This window comes from Giraffa tippelskirchi, chromosome 9 (assembly GCF_054371585.1).
Source record: "Giraffa tippelskirchi isolate mGirTip1 chromosome 9, T2T-mGirTip1v1.2.pri, whole genome shotgun sequence".
Classification (NCBI taxonomy): domain Eukaryota; kingdom Metazoa; phylum Chordata; class Mammalia; order Artiodactyla; family Giraffidae; genus Giraffa; species Giraffa tippelskirchi.
The window spans coordinates 119,241,855-119,264,222 of NC_137283.1; the positions used below are offsets into that span (position 1 = coordinate 119,241,855).

Sequence of the window (22,368 nt, forward strand, 5' to 3'; positions counted from 1 at the left end):
AAATTTTAAAAAATATATAATTTATAATGTAATTAAAAGACCCTCAAATGCATTTTAATCTAATAAGAATGTGTGAAACCTCTATATAGAATACTTTGAAGGAACATAAAGAAACCTCAAAGAAGTGTAAAGATATACTATATTGATGGACTTCAAAATTTACTTTTGTGATGGTGTTATTCATCTTTTAGCCCTTTCAAAATATATAGGAACATGTTTTCATTAACTTGTAACAAGGAAAGAGTTCTTAAACAAGGTGGAGAGAGTACTAGCTAAATAGGGGAATTTTAATAAATTAGACTAAATTAAAATTAAGAACCACTATTTTTCAAAGGGCTTTCTTGGTGGCTCAGTGGTAAATAATCCATGTGCCAATGCAGGAGATGTGAGTTTAATCCCTGGTCTGGGAAGATGCTCTGGAGAAGGAAATGGCAACCCACTCCAGAATTCTTGCCAGGAGAACCCCATGGACAAAGGAACCTGGTGGGCTATGGTCCTTTGGGTCCCAAAGAGTCAGACACAACTTAGTGACTGAACAACAACAAATTTTTCAAAAGACACAGAGAGTGAAAATGACAGCCAAAGTGTCAGAGAAGGTATTCAATGCAAAAATCAACTAAAGAATCATATCCAGAACACATAAAAATTCTACAAATCAATAAGAAAAAAACCTAGACAATCCAATAAAGGAGAGAAAAGCTCAAATAGATACTATACCAAAGAGGATATTCGAATAACTGATAAACATGAACTTGTGCTCAGTCTCATTAACAGTCACTGAGAGTTTAGCAAGTTCTTTGATACAAAACCAATATATGAATCTCACAGAATTTCTATACCCCAGAAATACAATGTTAAAAAGGTTTAAAATAATCAAAATTATACTTGTACTAAATGTAGTGCAATGTATCTAAAAACTTTGATAGTAGGAGGGCTTGTCATGAAAACCAAAACTTTAAGTAGTTAAGGCAAAGTACTAGAACTTGATAAACCAAAAGATCTGTGCAATGTAATAGAAAATCAAATCAAACATTTACACACATATAATAATAGTTCAGTAAAAGAAAAAGTATTCAGTAAATGGTACTGAAGTAATTGGTTATTCACATGTCAAAAAACTAAATTGGATTCTACCTTACACCATATTGAAAACAATTCTATAATCAACATAAAAGCAAAGCTTAAAATATAGAAGTAAATTTCTATGATCAGGTTAGGGAAAGTTTTTTAAAAAGATGCAAAAGCACAAGATACAGATAAAAAGATTGATAATTTTAAAAATTTCTCATTGAAGGATACTATTAATAATGAAAAGACAAGCCACAGAATAACAGATTAATGGATATTTGCCACATATATAACTGACAAAGAATTACAATGCAGGATATATAAAACATTCTCATGAATCAACAAGAATTAAAGGTAAACCAATAGAAAAATCAGCAAAAGACATAAGCAAAAATTCTTCTTTCTAAAATATTTTAAAGGAAGCTCAATCGACTCAGTGAAATTTGAATTGACCTGTTCAGCAAACGATGAGACATATACTCATGAGGTCAGAAAAAGCTATCAAGTCTGAAAATACGAAATGTTAGTGAGAATAAGGAGCAATGAGAACTCACACACTGAAATAAGACTGAAATATGGATGGACAAAACTACTTTGAAAAGCAATTTTTTTCATTGGATTGTAAAGTTGAACATGTATCTTTCAAATGACTCAGTGATTTCTCGCCTAAGTGTGTGAAGCATAAATCTTGCAGGGATGACCTGAAAGAATGCTCATGGCGCAGTTTATAGTAGCCCTAACAGCAGGAAACTCTGAAACTCTATCAAAGGAAAAGTGGATAAATGAGTATTAATAGATATATGGTCATATGACATACTGCTATACATCAATAAAAACAGATGAATTACAAGTGCCCTCCTTAATACAGATAAACTTCACAATATTGAGTGACACAAGTTATAAAACAGTACATACACCAGGATTGCATTTTTATAAAGTTAAAAAGCAGCCCAAATTGATTATTTGGAATTATAATAAATATATGTTATGTTATTAAACATAATAAACATTATTAAGGCTATTAAAGCACAGAGATGATAAAAACAAAAATCAGGATTCAGTTTAAGATTAACTTCTGGAGTTAGATTGGAATTGGTAAGTGGCAAAGGGTTTCAAATATATAGAAAATACTTGATTTCTTTAAGCAAAATTATTTCTTATACTTTGCATATACTAGAAATATTCTTTTTTTTAATAAATTTATTTATTTTAGTTGGGGGCTAATTACTTTACAATATTGTAATAGTTTTTGCCATACATTGACATGAATCAGCCATGGGTTTACATGTGTTCCCCTTCCTGGACCCCCCACCCACCTCCCTCCCCATCCCATCCCTCTGGGTCATCCCATTGCCCAGGCGCTGAGCCCTTGAATTCTTTTATATATATGTTTTATTTTTAATAGTTAAAAAATGAGTGTTAAATGTGCAGAAGTATTATAATATATTAAACCATTCTTTTGTTATGTTTGTCAACAGAGAAGTAATCCAGATGCATGTAGCAATATCTTGAGAATATTTTTGCATGCTCATGGTGGTTATAGAATTTATTGTCCAAACAAGGAAAATATGAGGATAGTTGAGGGCTGATTCAAAGGGCGGTTGCTCAGGGTGATCATTTTATTTAATTTATTTATTTTTCAAGAAGAAAAATGAAATTGTATTTAAGCCAACCTGAGAATGATAACCTAGGAGGTAAACTGTCAGGAAACTCTGAGAAATGTCCCACTTGTTACAAGTCTAATATGCAGTTATATACATTTTCAAGACAGAGGGTTGTACATCCAAATGCTGTACTGATACTTTACATAAAGTTCACTAGGAATACATAGACTAAATAAGCATGTACAAAGTGGTCATCAAATCACCATAACCCCCTACTAAGTTGGGAGTGACATTTAGAGGCAAAAGGGAAGAGATGGAGGCAAAGTTTTCTCTCTCTCAATGCTCATTACCATGAATTGTGCAAAGCCAGAACGTGGTTCCAATGTGCACGAGATTCATCTTATTACTTTACAGTAAGACATGAGCTTTGTCTTATTACTTTCCTGTCAGAGATTACAAGCTTCAAAAGTAAGAGGGCCTTTGTTTTTTATGATGAAGTTGAAATGTGTTAGTTTTAGTCTCTCAATCGTGTATACCTCTTGGTGATCCCATGGACTGTAGCCTGCCAGGCTCTTCTGCCCATGGAATTCTCCAGGCAAGAATACTGCAGCGGGTAGCTATTCCCTTCTCCAAATTATATCCTACAAGTTGAAATGTACTAGGACATAATTTGGGTCTTTTGGTTTCCAACAATGTCTGTATGTTGGTGTGGTTTTCAGGAATTTTATTTGGTTAAGGGAGTTGAATTACCTGTATCCTTTAGTCTAAATATCAAATATAAGTTGTTAGATTGATTTGATTACAGCTTTTTAGTTCCATATGGAGGCAGGAAGTACTACATAAATTCATGAAGTTGATTACGTGTCTTGATAAGAAGATATACAGTAAACGGTATTTAAGATTACTTCCATCTCTACTACATGATTTGTAAATTTTGCTAAATAGATGAAAATAATGCCACAATCATGGAAGGACTGATACTGAAGCTGAAACTCCAATACTTTGGCCACATCATGTGAAGACTGACTCATTTGAAAAGACCCTGATGCTGGGAATGATTGAAGGCAGGAGGAGAAGGGGATGACAGAGGATGAGATGATTGGATGGCATCACCAACACAACGGACATGAGTTTGAGTAAGCTCTGCGAGTTGGTGATGGACAGAGAAGCCTGGCATGCTGCAGTCTATGGGGTCATAGAGAGTCCTGAACCGAACTGAAAAGGGTACTAGTCTAATTAATTTTTTAATTGGAGTATAATTGCTTTATGATATTATGTTAGTTTCTGCTGTACAACAATGTGAATCAGCTAGATGTATACCTGTATCCCTTCCCTTCCAACCCGGTCATCACAGAGCACTGAGCTGAGCTCCCTGTGCTATACAGTAGCTTTCCACTAGCTATCTATTTTACACATGTGTGTGTGTTAGTCACTCAGTTGTGTCTGACTCTTTGCGACCCCATGGACTGTAGCCCACCAGGCTCCTCTGTCCATGCGATTCTCCAGGCAATGACACTGGAGTGGGTTGCCATTCCCTTCTCCAGGGGATCTTCCCAGCCCAGGGATCAAACCCTGGTCTCCTGCATTGCAGGCAGATTCTTTCCCATCTGAGCCACCAAGGGGGCTGGTAGTGCACATATAGCAATGCTACACTCTCAGTTCATCACACCCTCTCCTTCCCCACTGTGTTATCTATGCCTGTGTCTGTTCTCTACCGCTGCGTCTCTACTCCTGCCTTGAAAATAGGTTCATCAGCACCATTTTTCTAGATTCCATATATATACATTAATATACGATATTTGTTTTTTCTCTTTCTGACTTACTTCAGTCTGTATGACAGATTCTAGGTTCATCCACAAAGTGCACTGTTCTTTAATTCAAAGTTTGCTGGACTTTCTAGCTTAATCTTCATCTGGTTATTCATAGTAGCCTTATTCAGCCTGTGTTAATACATCTCTACTCATCTGGGAGTGCTGCGTGACTGCTTCAATTGCTCATTCTGGTCTTTCACTGATTCTGTAAAGTAGATCTGTTTCTGCTTTTCTTTAGGAAAGAAGTTGAAAGAATTTTAATCCAAAGGGCATAAGGACTATTAAAATGCTCTTGAAAAATGTTAGTTCAAAACATTGAAGTCTTTGAAACGTGTGATTGATATACAGAGCTTGGATAAAGACTAAAAGTGGATGAAGAATCTTAATTTAAACTATGCTGAGATGAATTTACTTGGGCTTAATTTTCCCATTTAGTATTTTAATTTGAATTGTTGCTCTGAGGGCAGGTAGGGGGCTGATGGTCAGTACAGAGCATTTTGAAAGCCTCATTGAGCGAAGTATATTTTTCTATGCTCTATAAGGAGTTACAGAAACCATGGTGATACATGTATAACCTTGGCAGCTAGTCTGCCAACACACTTGTTTCAGTTGTTCTCTCCTCCCTCCCTGCCTGTTCCCCCCTACTTATCTTTATTATGGTGGTGCTGTTTAGTTGCTAAGCCATGTCTGACTCTTTTGTGACCCCAGAGACTGTAGCCTGCCAGGCTCCTCTGTCTATAGGATTTTTCCAGGCAAGAATACTAGAGTGGGTTGCCATTTCCTTCTCTAAGGGATCTTCCTGACCCAGAGATCTAACCTGCATCTCCTGCATTGGTAGGCGTATTCTTTACCACTGAGCCACCAGGGAAGCCATACCGTATCTTACTGATTCCACTTCAGAGGCATTCCTTAAATCATTGTGTACCCCTCCCCCCTTATATCTCTGATGGACAATAAGGGCTTACATAGAATTGAAGATGTTATTAAAAATTTCTCATTCTATTGAGTGGAACCAAGCACATTTCTACTAGGTGACTTTTGCTCTCTAAATAAGATCAGTTTCCCTGGGAATTCCAGAACATCCTTCACAATGTTCAAGAAAATTCTTTCTCAGACTCATGATCATCTCCTTTCCCTGAAGAAAAATGTGACAACTCTTCTTTGACTATAAAATCAAGTCCCTTACTTAGCATAGAGACCATTTACTACTTTGTCTACATTTCTCACTATCTCTTTATCCCTTCCCTAACCTTGGGCCATGTAGTACACACACACACACACACTGCACATCACACACTACACACACACACCAACCCTTCACCTATGCTTTAGCCATTTCACATGGCCCAGTGGTAAAGAACCTGCCTGCCAATGCGGGAAATATGAGAGCCTTGGGTTCGATCCCTGAGTTGGGAAGATCCCCTGAAGGAAGGCATGGCAACCCACTCCATTCTTTTTGCCTAGAGAATCACTTGGACAGAAGAGCCTGGCAGACTACAGTTCATAGGGTCACAAAAAGTTGGACACGACTGAAGCGACTTAGTATGCATGCATGACTGCCTATTCTTCAAATGCACTATGTCTTTTTACACCTTTGAGTCTTCACACATGACTTTTCTTCTATCTTTAATGACCTTCTCCTTCTCACCCCCTACCTTGTCCACCTCCTCATGGTTCAAGGTCCAGCTAAAAATCCTTCTCTATAGCTTTCTCAGATCTCTGAAGACATAGAAGTTGCTCTCATTAGTTCATACATATGTGGGTTTTCACCACATTTGTATTGTGTGTCTTTCTCACTTCTAAGCCCTTCAAGGGAAGGATGATGCCTACTTCTGTGTGTCTCATGTCTGAGCACAGCAGGGCTTCAGTACATGCTTTATGACTGAAGAAATGAATGAATGGAAAACTTCCTATTTCCCATGAGCTTGGAATCCAAGACAAGTACTAATGAAAACACAGAGGATTCTATCAACAGCATAAAAGATAAAGGCTCAAGAATAAAAAAGTTAAGAATTTGCATATGTTGATTTCAATAGTAAATTAATTCAAATCTATTATATCTTTGGCAAATATATCCAAGGACTGAGATAGAGATTAGGGAACAGAAGGTGAAGCTCCAAGGAAGCTTCTTGTCTATGGCAAGGAGGGTCCTTTCACTTTCCCTGAAGAGGTCAGCTAGAATGCCCTTTAAATCCCAGCTGAGGAAGGCATCAAGGAAACAGCAGAAAGTGGCTAATCTATTGATATTATTAAAGGGTTTCTCTCTAAACTGTGGGTACTAGTAAGCTTCTATTAACTGTTTTTGAACTGTTATGATCAGATACTTCAATTCTCTGTTGGAAGCTGCACCAACCTTTCTGTATCTGTGAATATGATTTTCAGAGACAAATCATGTCTTTACCAAGATTTCAAAGTCATTGTCTTCTGAAATCTGTGATGTTAACTGAAGTATTGTTTCACTGAAATGTTATCTGAGTGACTGAATTTGATAGAACTTGGGCGGAGTTAAGTGAGATATATGAAGAAATATATCCTCCATAGTCTGTGTAAACTAGGGCAGATGAAATAAGTATTAATATATGTTCTACAGTAGAAACTTTATTTTGAGAGGGCTCCAAAATCACTGCAGATGGTGACTGCAGCCGTGAAATTAAAAGACACTTGCTCCTTTGAAGATTTGTCATAGACAAACCTAGACAGCGTATTAAAAAGCAGAGACATTACTTTGCCAACAAAGGTCCATCTAGTCAAAGCTATGGTTTTTCCAGTAGTCACGTATGGATGTGAGAGTTGGAGTACAGAGAAGGCTGAGTGCTGCAGAATTGATGCTTTTGAACTGTGATGCTGAAGACTCTTGAGTGTCCCTTGGACTGCAAGGAGATCCAACCAGTCCATCCTAAAGAAAATCAGTCCTGAATATTCATCGGAAGGACTGATACTAAAGCTGAAACTCCAATCCTTTGGCCACCTCATGCGAAGAACTGACTCACTGGAAAAGACCCTGATGTTGGGAAAGATTGAAGGCAGGAGGAGAAGGGGACGACAGAGGATGAGATGGTTGGATGGCATCACCGACTCTATGGACATGAGTTTGAGCAAGCTCTGGGAGTTAGTGATGGACAGGGAAGCCTGGTGTGCTGCAGTCCATGGGGTTGCAAAGAGTCAGACACAACTGCGTGACTGAACTGAACAGTAGAAAAATTTAAATTCTCAGGTTTGAAAATACTAAGGAGTTAGAATAACTAGTAAAGTTATACTCTTAGGTTTTTCCTTTGTTTCTTTTCCCAGTTCTGATGGTGGAGTTGAGTAGACCTGTGTGTACTTTATTATCTGGTTTTTGCTTATAACCCAACACATAATATACAGAGAATACTGGGTTGGAAAGCAGAGGCTATAGTTTGTCGCAATAGTTGCTTTAGCCCTAGCATAGAAATGAGTGCTATGGAAACAATTTAATCTTTCTGGCACTTACTTGCCTTAACTATGAAATGAGGACATCATTAGCAGCATATGATCCCACTCAAGTATCAAGTGAGATTGGGTTGGAAAAGGCATGAGTGAGTTGGCTGTAGGTGTACTTGACTTGATGGAAAATGTGCAATTATAACTGTAGTTCCCATTTTGAAGAAGGAGGCTATTTTCCTAACCCCTCAAACACTGCTTTTGAAAACTCAACAAACAATTTTAAAAATAACTAAAGCCATAACTTCAGGCCATTAATCAAAAATAACCTAAAACAAGCATCATAGAATTGTGGTGGAATGTTTGATATTAGTCTCTAGGGATGTATTCACAAGCTCAGTTTGTTGGAAGCTGAATGTTTTGTGTAGAGAGGTCAAATGAGAATTCTCCTGAGAGCTGATGGCACTGCTCTCCCATGAAACAAAACAGCTGACAAGAGCTTTCCATCTGGTTAATTTGTTCTGTGGATACTAACAAAGAAAACAACTGCTTTGTATGATTTTCTTGGAGGGATTACATTCAGAATCATGTAGTTATGGCAGCTATTACTGATACAGAGGTAAAATGTAGTTCATGGTACTATATAAGAATAACCATATTTTATCAAATGTTATATTCTTTACAAAATAGAATAAGTAGGACTCTTAAAAATACATGGTTTTAATACCATCCTTGATTCTTTTCCTCACTGGGATATAAGAAAAATTTCAACACATAAAGAATACCACCTTTAAGGTGTAACTGCATTATCTAGGCCTCCACCTATTCAAATACCAAACTTCCTGCTTTTAAATCCATCATTAGGCTTGTCTCAGCTTTTATCCTGAAGGAACCACTATCATTTCAACAGGTATAAGTTGTCTTCCCTTCTACTTCCTGTCAACTTGCTACTATTTCTGTAAAAGTTGTTCTGGAAGAGCAAATACTGTTCCTAGGTTGCCTGAGGATCTCCTCGAAGTCTTGAGTTCTCATTTAAGTGCTGGGGTTTGGTATATACAAGGACTGAACTAAATGTGGTGATTTATGTAAATGTGTTTCACTTAGAGTCCGCACATGGTAGCCGCAGAGTATTTCCTGCCTGTGAATCCCCCAAATCAACCTCATTTCCTGGAAGTGGATTCTAATCTAAACATAACTGCAGATCTGATATAAATATTAGAGAATATTTCCTTCACCCATTTCTAAGCTTTTTGAAAAATTCAAGTACTGTATGGAATACTGAAGATAGTAGTTGCGATAGTTTTTTGGTTCTGTTCTGTTTTGTTGGTCTTCTTTTCTATTTGAGGTCACCTTCATCATGCTCACCAACCACTGTCAGTATCTGAGCCCTGTGTGCCATGCTGTGCTGAGTTGCTTCAGTCATGTCTGACTCTTTGAGACCCCATGGACCATCGCTGGCCAGGCTCTTCTGTCCCTGGGATTTTCCAGGCAAAAATACTGGAGTGATTGACATTTCCTATTCCAGGGCATCTTCCTGACCCAGGGACTGAAACCACATCTTTCATGTCTCCTGCACTGGCAGGTGCATTTTTTACCACTAACACCACCAGGGAAACCCCATCTGAGCCGGAGTAGTTTTCTCAACATTGGGGAGGGAGCTCATTGATTCATCTATTTAACACTGTTTCTATCTGCTTCTTCTTGCATCTATTGACAAATACAAGTATATTTAGCAAGAAGTGTGACCTGCCCCTGTAGAAACTAAGTCTACTCTAGAAGGACTGAATCTCTAACACATGCTAGTCAGCTGAATTCCCTACAGGACCAGGTATTTGAGTTCACAAGATCACAGGAGAATTTTGCTATGGCCTAGTGGAATGGGCTTCATCAGACAGGAAATGCAATGCCTTTTGTACCTTTTTTCCTTCAATTTTTGAGTTCAATGTCATGTGTTATAAAGACAGTGTGACTTGATCACTATAAAACCAAGACAGCTATTTTCTTTTCTTGGTGTTTTAAAATAAACTCTAATTTCCTTCCATAGTTAGTAATGAGAAAACTCTATCCTTAATTAATTCACCTTAAGATCATAAAAGTATTCACTTTACACAGTGGCTTGAGAGCAGGTTAGGGTAATAACCATGGACCGAGGAATTTAGGAAAGATGAGCTGAGTGCTCTAATCACTACAGTCTGGTCGATGCATCTTAACTCCATGTAATCTTGAAAACCTAAAAGTAATGCTACTCAGAATATAGAAGAATCAAGCAAAAAATGCTTTCCATGATTTTCCTTCCAATAAATATGTTTTTAAATATGAGAAACCACTTCTATTCTGATGAAAAATAACATTAGAATCTCTCCAATGAAGTGAAGAGTATGCTTTATTTGGAAGGTGGCCAATATAAAATGATAAATGTATTCTTTATCTAATAGACCCTATAAAGTAGTTTTCTAAGTCGAAAAATGGCTTAAAAATGACAACTCCAGTTAAACAAATTAGGAAGAACTTTCAGTCATTTAACTAAGGGCACTAAATGAGAGTTCACAATCAATCACACAGTTCTTTCCTGAGAATAAAACAAGTCTAACCATATAATATACTGGTTTTTATGTATCCTGGCATTAATGTGTATTATAGATTCTTTTGGTTTATGACCTTCTTCTAATTCATAAAACAGAATGATGGAAGACGAGCTCTTTCCTGGGCCTTCTGAAATAAAGAGAATCTATCAACAAGTTCTATTTCAAGTATTAACTTAAAGCTGCAGACATTTTGCATTTTAAGGTATATGAATTTATATTATAATGTATATATAAAGTACATGAGTTACATTTACAAGTTGTATTACAATATGTTCAATGAAGGCCCTTTGTGTTTCTCTTAGATAATTTTTATATTCTAACTTCTATTATAAATTATGGCGGAAGAGGAGGTTATTGTACTCCTTATGGCCATAATGTAGGCTCACTGAGGGCAACCACTGTATCTTTGTTGTTGTTCCATCACTAAGTTGTATCTGACTCTTTGCAACCCCATGGACTGCAGCACGCCAGGTTTACCTGTCCTTCACTATCTCCCAGAGTTTGCTCAAATTCATGCCCATTGAGTTGGTGATGTTATCTAACCATCTCATCCTCTGTTGCCCCTTTCTCCTTTTGCTTTCACTCTTTCCCAGCACCGAGTTCTTTTCTAATGAATCAGCTCTTCACATCAGGTGGCCAAAGTGTTGGAGCTTCAAAATCAGTCCTTCCAGTGAATATTCAGGGTTGATTTCCTTTAGAATTGACTGGTTTTATCTTCTTGCAGTCCAAGGGACTCTCAAAAGTCTTCTGTAGCATCACAGTTGGAAAGCATCAATTCTCTGGTGCTCAGCCTTCTTTCTGGTCCAACTCTCACATCCGTTCATGACTACTGGAAAAACTATAGATTTGATTAGATGGACTTTGTTGGCAATGTGATGTCTCTGCTTTTTAATATGCTGTCTAGGTTTGTCATAGCTTTCCTTCCAAGAAGCAAGTGTCTTTGAATTTCATGGCTGCAGTACTGTCCACAATGATTTTGGAGCCAAAGAAAAGAAAATATGTTACTGTTTTCATTTTTTCCCCTTGTATTTGCCATGAAGTGATGGGACAAGATGCCATGATCTTAGTTTTTTGAATGTTGAGTTTTAAACCAACTATTTCACTTTCCTCTTTCACCTTCATCAAGAGGTTCTTTACTTCCTCTTCACTTTCTGCCTCTAGGGTGGCATATCTGAAATTGTTGATATTTCTCCTGGCAATCTTGATTCCAGCTTAGTGATTCATGCAGCCTGGCATTTCACATGATGTACTCTGCATATAAGTTAAATAAGTGGGTGACGGTATACACCCTGATGTACTCTTTTCCCAATTTGGAACGAGTCTGTTGTTCCGTGGTTGGTTCTAACTGTTGCTTCTTGACTTGCACACAGATTTCTCAGGAGGCAGGTGAGATGGTCTGGCATTCCCATCTTTTTAAGAATTTCCCACAGTTTGTTGTGATTCACACAGTCAAAGGCTTTAGCATAGTAAATAAAGTAGAATTAGATGTTTCTGTGGAGTTCCCTTGCTTTCTCTATAATCCAGTGAATGTCAACAATTTGATTTCTGGTTCCTCTGCCCTTTCTAAGCACAGCTTGTACATCTGGAAGTTCTCAATTCAAGTACTGCTGAAGGCTAGCTTGAAGGATTTTGAGCATAATCTTGCTAGCATGTGAAATGAGGCACAATCTTACAGTAGTTTGAACATTCCTTGACATTGCCCTTCTTTGGGATTGAAATGAACACTGATCCTTTCCACTCCTGTGGCCACTGCTGAGTTTCCCAGATTTGCTGGCATATTGAGTGCAGCACTTTATCAGCATCATCGTTTATGATTTGAATGAGCTCAGCTGGAATTCCATCACCTTCACTAGTTTTGTTCTTAGTAATGCTTCCAAAGACCCACTTAACTCTGTATTTTACTCATTTCTGTACTCTACGTGGACCCTGGAAGTGTCCAGCACTTACTGGATGATCTTTTAAAATGTCTCAGATAGAACTGATAGTCATTTTTTACTGAAAGTGATGATGACTCAAGATCAAGAAAATAAGCTGAAGTACCTCCCATCTTGAATATTCTGTTGGAAGGCATCCTTATGAATCTCTAGTGACTAGAAGCATGCCAGGTAGAAACTATCTTCCCTTCATTTCTAGGGAGGAGACACCAGATACTCTTTCTTTTCTTCTGAACTGGTAGGGCAAGTCAGAGGGTAACAAATGTTTTATGTCTTTGCAAGTCTAGCAACAGTTTAATAGATGGATACAGGTTTGGAGTAGATGTCTCTTTGGACCTTTTTATTCTGTTTTCAACAGGAATAGCCACTGCAGCCTTTATACTCCTGTGAACCTCTAGTAGGGATTCTCCTTGGTCCTTCACAGACCAGGGGTGAGGGTGGCAATCCCAGCAGTCTGTCACTGAGGGCTGACCATAAGGCATAAGGGCCCCTTTTCATAGGAACACAATTTCCACTCATTCTCGAAATTCTTAACTCTCAGTTGATCATTTTCATGACTTTTGCAGGGACAAGTCAAAGAACCAGTTTATAAAACTACTCTAAGCAGCATTCCACTTGGCATTTTGGCAGCATCTAAACACATATATGGCAAAAAAAAAAATGACATTTGTATTCTGCCTTATAAGGTAGAATATTGTAAATCATACCCATAGATGGTGCTTTGGAGCAAATTAGATAATATATATCAAAATACCTTAAAACAATTATGAGTTATGGAAAAATAAACCTTGCTGCAATATATAGGAATTAATGGTAGGTAGAAAATTTTAAGAATATATATAATTTGTTATCCTAATAGTGCTATAACATTTGGTACTGATCAAAAAAAGCTTACCTTCTCATTAATCAACATTTAACTTAAAAATACCTAGTCATTCTTGAAGAAACTCAAAACAGCAATAAGAGACTGGGAAGGTAGGGAGATTTATTTTCTGCTTGTATATAGTCTTTTGTACCTTTTGAATTTTGTACCAAGTGACCTATTTTAAAAACTAAATGAAATCTTAACACAAATCAAAAGACTAAACTTACTTATTTTAAATCACTTGTTCTTTTTTTTTTTTTTTTTTTATAAATTTATTTATTTTAGTTGGGGGCCAATCACTTCACAACATTGCAATAGTTTTTGCCATACCCATCAGCAGACGAATGGATAAGGAAGCTGTGGTACATATACACAATGGAATATTACTCAGCCATTAAAAAAAATACATTTGAATCGGTTCTACTGAGATGGATGAAACTGGAGCCCATTATACAGAGTGAAGTAAGCCAGAAAGAAAAACAACAATACAGTATACTAATGCATATATATGGAATTTGAAAGATGGTAATGATAACCCTATATGCGAGACAGAATAAGAGACACAGATGCATGGAACAATTTTATGGACTCTGAGGGAGAAGGTGAGGGTGGGACGTTCTGGGAGAATAGCATTGAAACATGTATATTATCATATGTGAAACAGAACACCATTCCATGTTCGATGCATGAGACAAGGGCTCAGGGCCGGGGCAATGGGATGATCCAGAAGGATGGGATGGGGAGGGAGGTGGGTGGGGGGTCCAGGAGGGGGAACACATGTAAACCCATGGCTGATTCATGTCAATGTATGGCAAAAACTATTGCAATGTTGTGAAGTGATTGGCCCCCTAGGAGAGGGTGTGGAGAAAAGGGAACCCTCTTACACTGTTGGTGGGAATGCAAACTAGTACAGCCACTATGGAGAACAGTGTGGAGATTCCTTAAAAAACTGGGAATAGAACTGCCATATGACCCAGCAATCCCACTGCTGGGCATATACACCGAGGAAACCAGAATTGAAAGAGACGCGTGTACCCCAATGTTCATCGCAGCACTGTTTACAATAGCCAGGACATGGAAGCAACCTAGAAATCACTTGTTCTTGATGATAGAACATATGGACTAGAAGAGATAGATCAATTTTAGCTCCTTATTTTACAGGGATAGAAATGAAACTCCAAAGAGGATATTTATAGATCTAGTATTTTTTTTCCAGAAAAATGGAATATATCTTCCAAATAAAATTTTGTAAATACTTAAAAGGAAATACCCACATTGCTAATCAGAATGAATTTTAATAAAACTTCTTTTCAGACTAGATTACCAGTTAGTAAAGATTGAACTTTAGGACCAAATTGTTAAATAGAAATGAGATTTTCTTTAAAATCAGCCAAAATTTAATGCCAGTTTAGTGACCCATTTAAAGAGTCTTACATGTACCACCGTTTTGGCAATTTCACACAATTAGTTTCTCAGTTTTGCTCTGCATGATCTCATTTCTCTAAAGGAAAAAGAAAGGATTGACTTCCACTTTCCAATATATTAGTTGTACAACCAACCAATCTTCAATAGTTTACTAAAATAATTAAATCTCATTTATTACGATAAGGATGAGAAATAGGGAAAGGGAGGGAGGAAGATGTGGAGACAGAATTATAGAGAAACTTGGGAAAAGGAATCCCCTATAGATACAACAAGATATTTAGAGAGAAAGCCTCTAGTGCTGCAGTCATTTTGATATTTTTCGTTCTCTTTAAAAAATGCTTCTGATTTCAGCCCATTTGCACAGTACCACTAGATCTAGGAGCTGAGAGGGATTTTTGAAATCCTTTAGTTTATTCCTCTCATCTATCAAGTGAGAGAAACTGAAGTCCAGGAAGGCAAATTGACTTTTTTTAAGCTTACAGAGTGGTCGTTGAAAAAACTTCATCCAGAATTCAGATCTCCAGGCTCCTTATAGAAGCCATTTGCTATGGCTGTTTTCATACAAACACAGGCAAAAACTTCGTATGAAATGATAGCTTTGGTTACCACTGTGATTTTTTTAAAAAGAGAAAAGGTGAAGTTCAGTTCAGTTCAGTTGCTCAGTCACGTCCAACTTTTTGCGACCCCATGGACTGCAGCACGCCAGGCTTCCCTGTCCATCACCAACTCTCAGAGCTTGCTCAAACTCATGTCCATTGAGTTGGTGATGCCATCCAGCCATCTCATCCTCTGTCGTCCCCTTCTCCTGCCTTCAATCTTTCCCAGCATCAGGGTCTTTTCCAATGAGTCAGCTCTTCGCATCAGGTGGCCAAAGTATTGGAGCATTAGCATCCAGTCCTTCCAATGAATATTCAGGACTGATTTCCTTTAGGATGGACTAGTTGGATCTCTGCAGTCCAAGTGACTCTCAGGAGTCTTCTCCAACACCACAGTTCAAGGGCATCAATCCTTCAGTGCTCAGCTTTCTTTATAGTCCAACTCTCATATCCACACATGACTACTGGAAAACCATAGCTTTGAGTAGATGGAACTTTGTTGGTAAAGTAATGTCTCTGCTTTTTAATATGCTAGGTTTGTCATAGCTTTTCTTCTAAGGAGCAAGTGTCTTTTAATTTCATGGCTGTAGTCACTATCTGCAGTGATTTTGGAGCCCAAGAAAGTAAAGTCTGTCACTGTTTCCACTGTTTCCCCATCTATTTGCCATGAGGTGGTGGGACCAGATGCCATGATCTTAGTTTTCTGAATGTTTAGTTTTAAGCCAGCTTTTTCACTCGCCTCTTTCACTTTCATCAAGAGGCTCTTTAGTGCTGGCACTATCTGTATCCGGCACTCTACCTTTTCACTGTGTCCAGGTTACAGTCTCACATGCATGAAGAGAGATGATCATTTCATGCCTGAAGGCAAGCTGCCACTAGCTGTACAAAACTATGTCATTAGCCTCAAAAGCAAGTACACGTTCTCCCCAACATTCGAGACAATTCAATTTCTATTGGTTTTTGCTATAGTTGTGTGTGTGTGTGTTAGTTGCTCAGCGTGTCTAACTCTTTGCATCCCCATGGACTATAGCCAGTCAGGCTCATCTGTCCATGGGATTTTCCCAGGCAAGAATACTGGAGTGGGTTGCCATGCCCTCCTCCAGGGGCTCTTTCCAACCCAGGGATCAAACCTAGATCTCCCACACTGCAGGCAGATTCCTTACCTTCTGAGCTGCCAGGGAAGCCCTTTGTTATAGTTATTACTGATTAACTGTGCAGTTGGGAAGAAAAGCTTTATCTTCTGCATCCTCACCTAAAAAATTGAGGTAGTGATGTGTGTGCATGTGTGGTGTATGTGTTTGTGTGTATGTATGTGTGAGTTTATGTGCCATGAAGAGGGGGTTTGGGTTTGGGTTGGAGAAGGGGTGGAGGTTAAGGTTAGCTAATTTTCCTAGTATTTATACCTAAAGCAAAATAATCTTCCTACCCAGAATGTGATTTAAAAAGATACAAGGCAGGGTTATATCCTGTACTTTGTTGAAGACACTAATCAATAATTACAAGCTACTCTCTTGACAGTTTCAAATTTGTTGGTGATGGAGTGGGTGGCCACTGAAATAATTATAGGGTAATCTTTAAAATCAGCTTTAATTTTTATCTGTTCTCAGTCTCAGAGATTTAACCAGAGTCGATTCTTGGTATCTGTCAAAGGAAAGTGATTGGACCCAAAGTATTCATGGCCTTCACTCAGCACTTGTGGGTTACAGCTTTGGCAATACAATGTGTGGATCTCAGGTTGCTTATGCTAATTCTGTGTATAAAGCAAAGGGGAAAATCTGTTGTCATTCCTTTGGAAACCAAATATTCACAGTATTAGTTGACAAATACTGGTTACGATTTAGTGTTATTTTCGTTTTCACCCCAGGCCTCACTCAATGTGTGAATTTTTAAGGCCTACCAACTTGTCACACTAGCAGTAGCAGAGCCCTCTGCCTTGTTCAGGGCTGTGTCCCTGGCACCTGGAAGACAGCCTGGCCTAAGTATGTGTTGAATGAATGCAGGAAGAAAGTTGAAGCTTTGGCCATAGGATCTTAATGATTTAGGGCCAAACTGCCACTCCCCTCCCACTTTAGAAACAGGACTGATCCAGAGCCTTTAAATGACTGTCTTTGAATCACATTGCTTTCTGTGATCTATTCCTGGTCTAAGTTCTTTAGCATAGAGTTTCAGACCTTTCAAAATCTGGCATCTGCGTTGACCTGGTTTCTTCAATTTTAAACCCAACAACATCAAACCGTTCTCTGAACACGGTGAACTTTATTTCTGTAGTTTTCACAAAGAGCTCTTGAGTGCCTAGCATAGTGCTTGGCAGTGAAGGTAAAACTGGGTCTCTCCTTGTGAAAAACTTCTACTCTGACATGGGAGAGACTTACAAAAAAGCACTTGACTCCATCACTCTGCCACCAGCCCTGGCTCTAAAGCTCCATGGCTCTCCGTATGTCAGCACACACTGCACCACAGCCCTAGTTAACCGTCCTTCCTGCCTAACAGGGAGCTTCAGGCAGGACAGATGCTATGTTGGCCCCAGACTAGCTCGTGTGTAGCATATTATCAACACATGCTGGGCATTCACTAAATATTGTGGATGAGAGGGAGTGAGGGGAGAAAGGAGAGGGCATCTGGACATACTTGGATGTAGGCACAGGATGCCCTGAAATTTTAGGAAATTTCTAGAAAATGTCAGGTAAAGTTTCTTCCAGAGCTGTAACTCAACGGTAAAGAATCTGCCTTCAATGCAGGAGATGCAGGTTCCATCCCTGGGTAGGGAAAATTCCCTGGAGGAGGAAATGACAACCCATTTCAGTATTCTTGCCTGGAGAATCCAATGGACAGAGGAGCCTGGCAGGCTACTGTCCATGGGGTTGCAAAGAGTCGGACACAACTGGGCACCCATGTGCATGTTTAGATCTGTAGCTTGAAGGTGGAATAAAAGCGAGTCTCTAAGTAAAGGTGGGGAAAAGCAGCAAGGGCTCCACACAGCTGTGTGGGAAGCAGTAGGTGGAGATGTGGACTAGGCCAGAGATCATTGCTACAGCTGCTAGAGGGACCACACTTGGAGGGTGGTCCATACCTGGATAGGTGAAAGGTCACTTACTCTTACATGTCAGAACTTTCAAAACTCAACTACACGTCGCTATGAATAATTTTAGCCTACTGTTTTGTTCTTGGTCGGCTGAAGACCATACTGTTAAGCAGGCCTGGGACATATACCGTCAACTGAAAATCTCTCTTATTTGGCATTTCAACAATTTACATTGATGACTTAAATTTATACCAAACTAAAATTACAGTTGTTGTTGTTGTTCAGTCACCAAGTTGTGTCCGACTCTTTGCAACCCCATGGACTGCAGTAGGCCAGGCCTCCCTGTCCCCTACTATCTCCCAAAGTTTGCCCAAGTTCATGTTCATTGCATCAGTGATGCCATCCAGTCATCTCAACCTCTAATGCCCTCTTCTCCGTCTGCCCTCAATCTTTTCCAGCATCAGGGACTTTTCCAATGAGTCAGCTGTTTGCATGAGGTGACCAAAGTACTGGCGCTTCAGCTTCAGCATCAGTCCTTCCAAGGAGTATTCAGAGTTGATTTCCCTTAAGATTGATTGGCTTGATCTCCTTGCAGTCCAAGGGACTCTCAGGAGTCTTCTCAACACCACAGTTTGAAGGCATCAATTCTTTGGCTCTCAGCCTTCTTTGCAGTCCAGCTCTCACACCAATACATAACCACTGGAAAGACCACAGCCTTGACTACATGGACCTTTGTCAGCAGAGTAATGTCTCTGCTTTTTACCACACTGTCTGAGTTTGTCATAACTTTCCTGCCAAGAAGCAATCGTCTTCTGATTTCATGGCTACAGTCACCACCCACAGTGATTTTGGAGCCCATGAAGAGGAAATCTGTCACTACTTCCACCTTTTCTCCTTCTATTTGCCTTGAAGTAATGGGGCTAGATGCCATGATCTTAGTTTTTTAATATTTAGTTTTAAGCCAGCTCTTTCACTCTCCTCCTTCACCCTCATCAAGAGGCTCTTTAGTTCCTCTTCACTTTCTACCATTAGAGTGGTATCATCCACGTATCTGAGGTTGTTGATGTTTCTTGCAGCTATCTTGATTCCAGCTTGTAACTCATCCTGCCTGGCATTTCTCATGATGTGCTTAGCATATAGGTATAAGCAGAATGACAGCAGACAGCACTGTCATACTCCTTTCTCAATCCTGAACCAATCAGTTTTTCCATACAGCATTCTAACTTGCTTCTTGACCCGCATACAGCTTTCTCAGGAGACAGGTAAGATGGTCTGGTAGTCCCATCTCTTTAAGAGTTTTCCACAGTTTGTTATGATCCCCAGTCAAAGGCTTTAGTGTAGTCGATGAAACAGAGGTAGATGTTTTTCTGAAATTCTCTTTCTTTCTCTATGATCCAGAGAATGTTGGCAATTTGATCTCTGATTCCTCTTCCTTTTCTAAACTCAACTTGGACATCTAGAAGTTCTTGGTTTGAGTAATGCTGAAGCCTAGCATGCAAGATTTTAAGCATGACCTTACTAGCATGAGAGATGAGTACAACTGTCCTAGGGTTTGAACATTCTTTAGTACTGTCCTTCTTGGGAACTGGGATGAGGATTGACCGTTTCCAGTCCTGTGGCCACTTCTGGGTCTTCCAGATTTACTGACATATTGACTGCAACACTTTAATAGCATCATCCTTTATGGTTTTGAATAGCTCTATTGGAATTCCAGCAGAGCTTACATTTATACAAAGAAGCAAGAATATTTTTTGAATTAAGAATCATATTAAAGAATCTCTCATTTCTCTCAGATTTCTATACTGGCCATGTAAAGGAATTTCTGTCTTTGGAAAGTTTTGGAGGTGAAATGTTTGTCCTTTCACTTACTGATTCTGTTCTACCTGGGGTGCCACTTAACTGAGAAGCAACTGAGCAAAGGACCCCACTCAAGTGTCTCCCACTTCTCTCCAATGGGATTTGCCAAGGCAGAGACCTAAACTCTGCTCTCCTGGAGGGAGCCCACTACAGCCACCTGGCCACAGGAAGGAGCACTGAGTCCAAGTTTTCTACCTCTCTGCAAATAAGCTCAGTTCAGGCTGGGAGGCACAGTCTCAGGGAAAAGCTCTGTTTTCCAACCCAGCCTTAACAATAAAAACATTGATGATAAATTGATTCATATATGACACTGTGTTTATTTCACAATTGTCCTAGAACTCTGAAAGGAGGGGTTCATGAGTAAGTGGGACTTTCAAATCCATACATAACATTCCAATAAAGAAGGCTTTATTCCTAAGTCCTTTTGCTGTGCTGTGTGCATATGTATGTGGCAAGAGGGGAGAAAAGACAGAATTATATATATATATATATACATATGTATATATATATATACATACTAGTTTTTATTAATCAGAATGGTAAATTAGGATTCTCTGATTATTTTAAGTTTGTAGTTTAAAACTTAACAAAAACAAAGTGAAGGAATGAATAGCGTTATTTCTAAGCTCTTGGCTCAGTCAAAAAACAAACAAACAATAAATACTTTAACTACCTTGATCATAATAACCATTAATTGTATTTTAAATGTCTTTAGTAATTTAACTTGTTTTCTAGTCCCTCTTTAGATTACAGTTTGTAAGATTTTTGAATTTTGAGTATCAGTTTTTCAGATAGAATTCTGATAATGCCTACATTTATTTTCACTAATCAATTTTTTTCAGATCACTTGGTGTCTGAGTAAGGAGTATCAGCAAAGTCCTAATAGGTATTTTAATAATGATTTATGGTTTACAAGGGCTTCCCTGGTGGCTCAGACAGTAAAGAATCTGCCCACAATACGGGAGACCCAGGTTTGATCCCTGGGTTGGGAAGATCTCCTGGAGAAGGGAGTGGCAACCCACTCCAGTATTCTTGCCTGGGAAATCCCATGGACAGAGGAACCTGGCGGGCTACAGCCCATGGGGTCACAAAGAGTCAGACACGACTGAGCAACTAACACATACACATGGTTTACAAAGTGCTTTCAGGTCTATTATCTAGAACAATAATTCTTAAACATTTTTAGCTTAAGAATTTCTTAGCACCTAATGAAAGTTATTTACCTCTCCTTAAGAATATATTCACATTTCTATGTTCATGGAACTTTTTCAAACTTGGTGAAGCCAAGGTTCTTGGAACTAGGCTGCTGAGTGGAGGTTGCCAACTACATCTCAAGAACAAAAATCCAGCCACAATCTGTGTTTGCATGGCTTGAGGCCTAAACATAGCTTTTACATTTTTAAGTGATCAAAGAAAATCAAAAGAAGGATAGTTTTTTTGACACGTGAAATTATATGACATTCAATTTTCAGTGTCTATAAAGTTTTATTGAAACACAGCCTCTTTCATTTATAGCCTGTGACTACTTTTGAACTATCACTGAAGAGTTGAATAGTTTTTGAAATCTAAAATATTTACTGTCTTTTCCATTTACAGAAAACATAAAATACATTTTGTGTTTTTTAGTTATATTTTGTTGAGTGTTTATTAAATTATACTTAACTAGGTGGAGAAGGCAATGGCACCCCACTCCAGTACTCTTGCCTGGAAAATCCCATGGACAGAGGAGCCTGGTAGGCTGCAGTCTATGGGGTCGCTGAGTCGGACATGACTGAGCAACTTCACTTTCACTTTTCACTTTCATGCATTGGAGAAGGAAATGGCAACCCACTCCAGTGTTCTTGCCTGGAGAATCCCAGGGATGGTGGAGCCTGGTGGGCTGCCGTCTATGGGGTCGCACAGAGTCGGACACGACTGAAGCGACTTAGCAGCAGCAGCAGCAGCAGGATTTGAAAAGAACTTCTGCACACTGCTTAAAAAATATAAAATTATTTACTAAAGGACTTTTAAAATGACACTAGAAATTATTAATATGGTGTTTGGAAAATTAAAGACATGGCAAAATGCTCCTAATATTGCTTTAAGTAGAAAAAAAGTACGAATTAAATAATCAGTGTGATCTTGACCACATAAATATTTTTGAAGAGTAGAAAACAAGTTTAGAGGAAAATATGCTCAAATGTTAAAATTATTGATTAA

At 38.6% G+C, this 22,368-nt stretch overlaps 1 protein-coding gene across 15 annotated transcripts in view; it reads right to left on the bottom strand.

The window, feature by feature from the left end:
* Nucleotides 1-22,368, bottom strand: part of FHL5 (four and a half LIM domains 5) — a 50,813-nt gene that overhangs the window by 21,329 nt on the left and 7,116 nt on the right. For 5 of the 15 annotated variants that reach the window (XM_081529755.1, XM_081529756.1, XM_081529754.1 and 2 more), the window contains one exon: nt 4,496-4,715. The exons of the other annotated variants lie outside the window; for them this stretch is intronic. The gene's annotated coding sequence lies outside the window, so the exon portion shown is untranslated. The remainder of the gene's footprint in view (nt 1-4,495; nt 4,716-22,368) is intronic. 15 annotated transcript variants of the gene reach the window in all.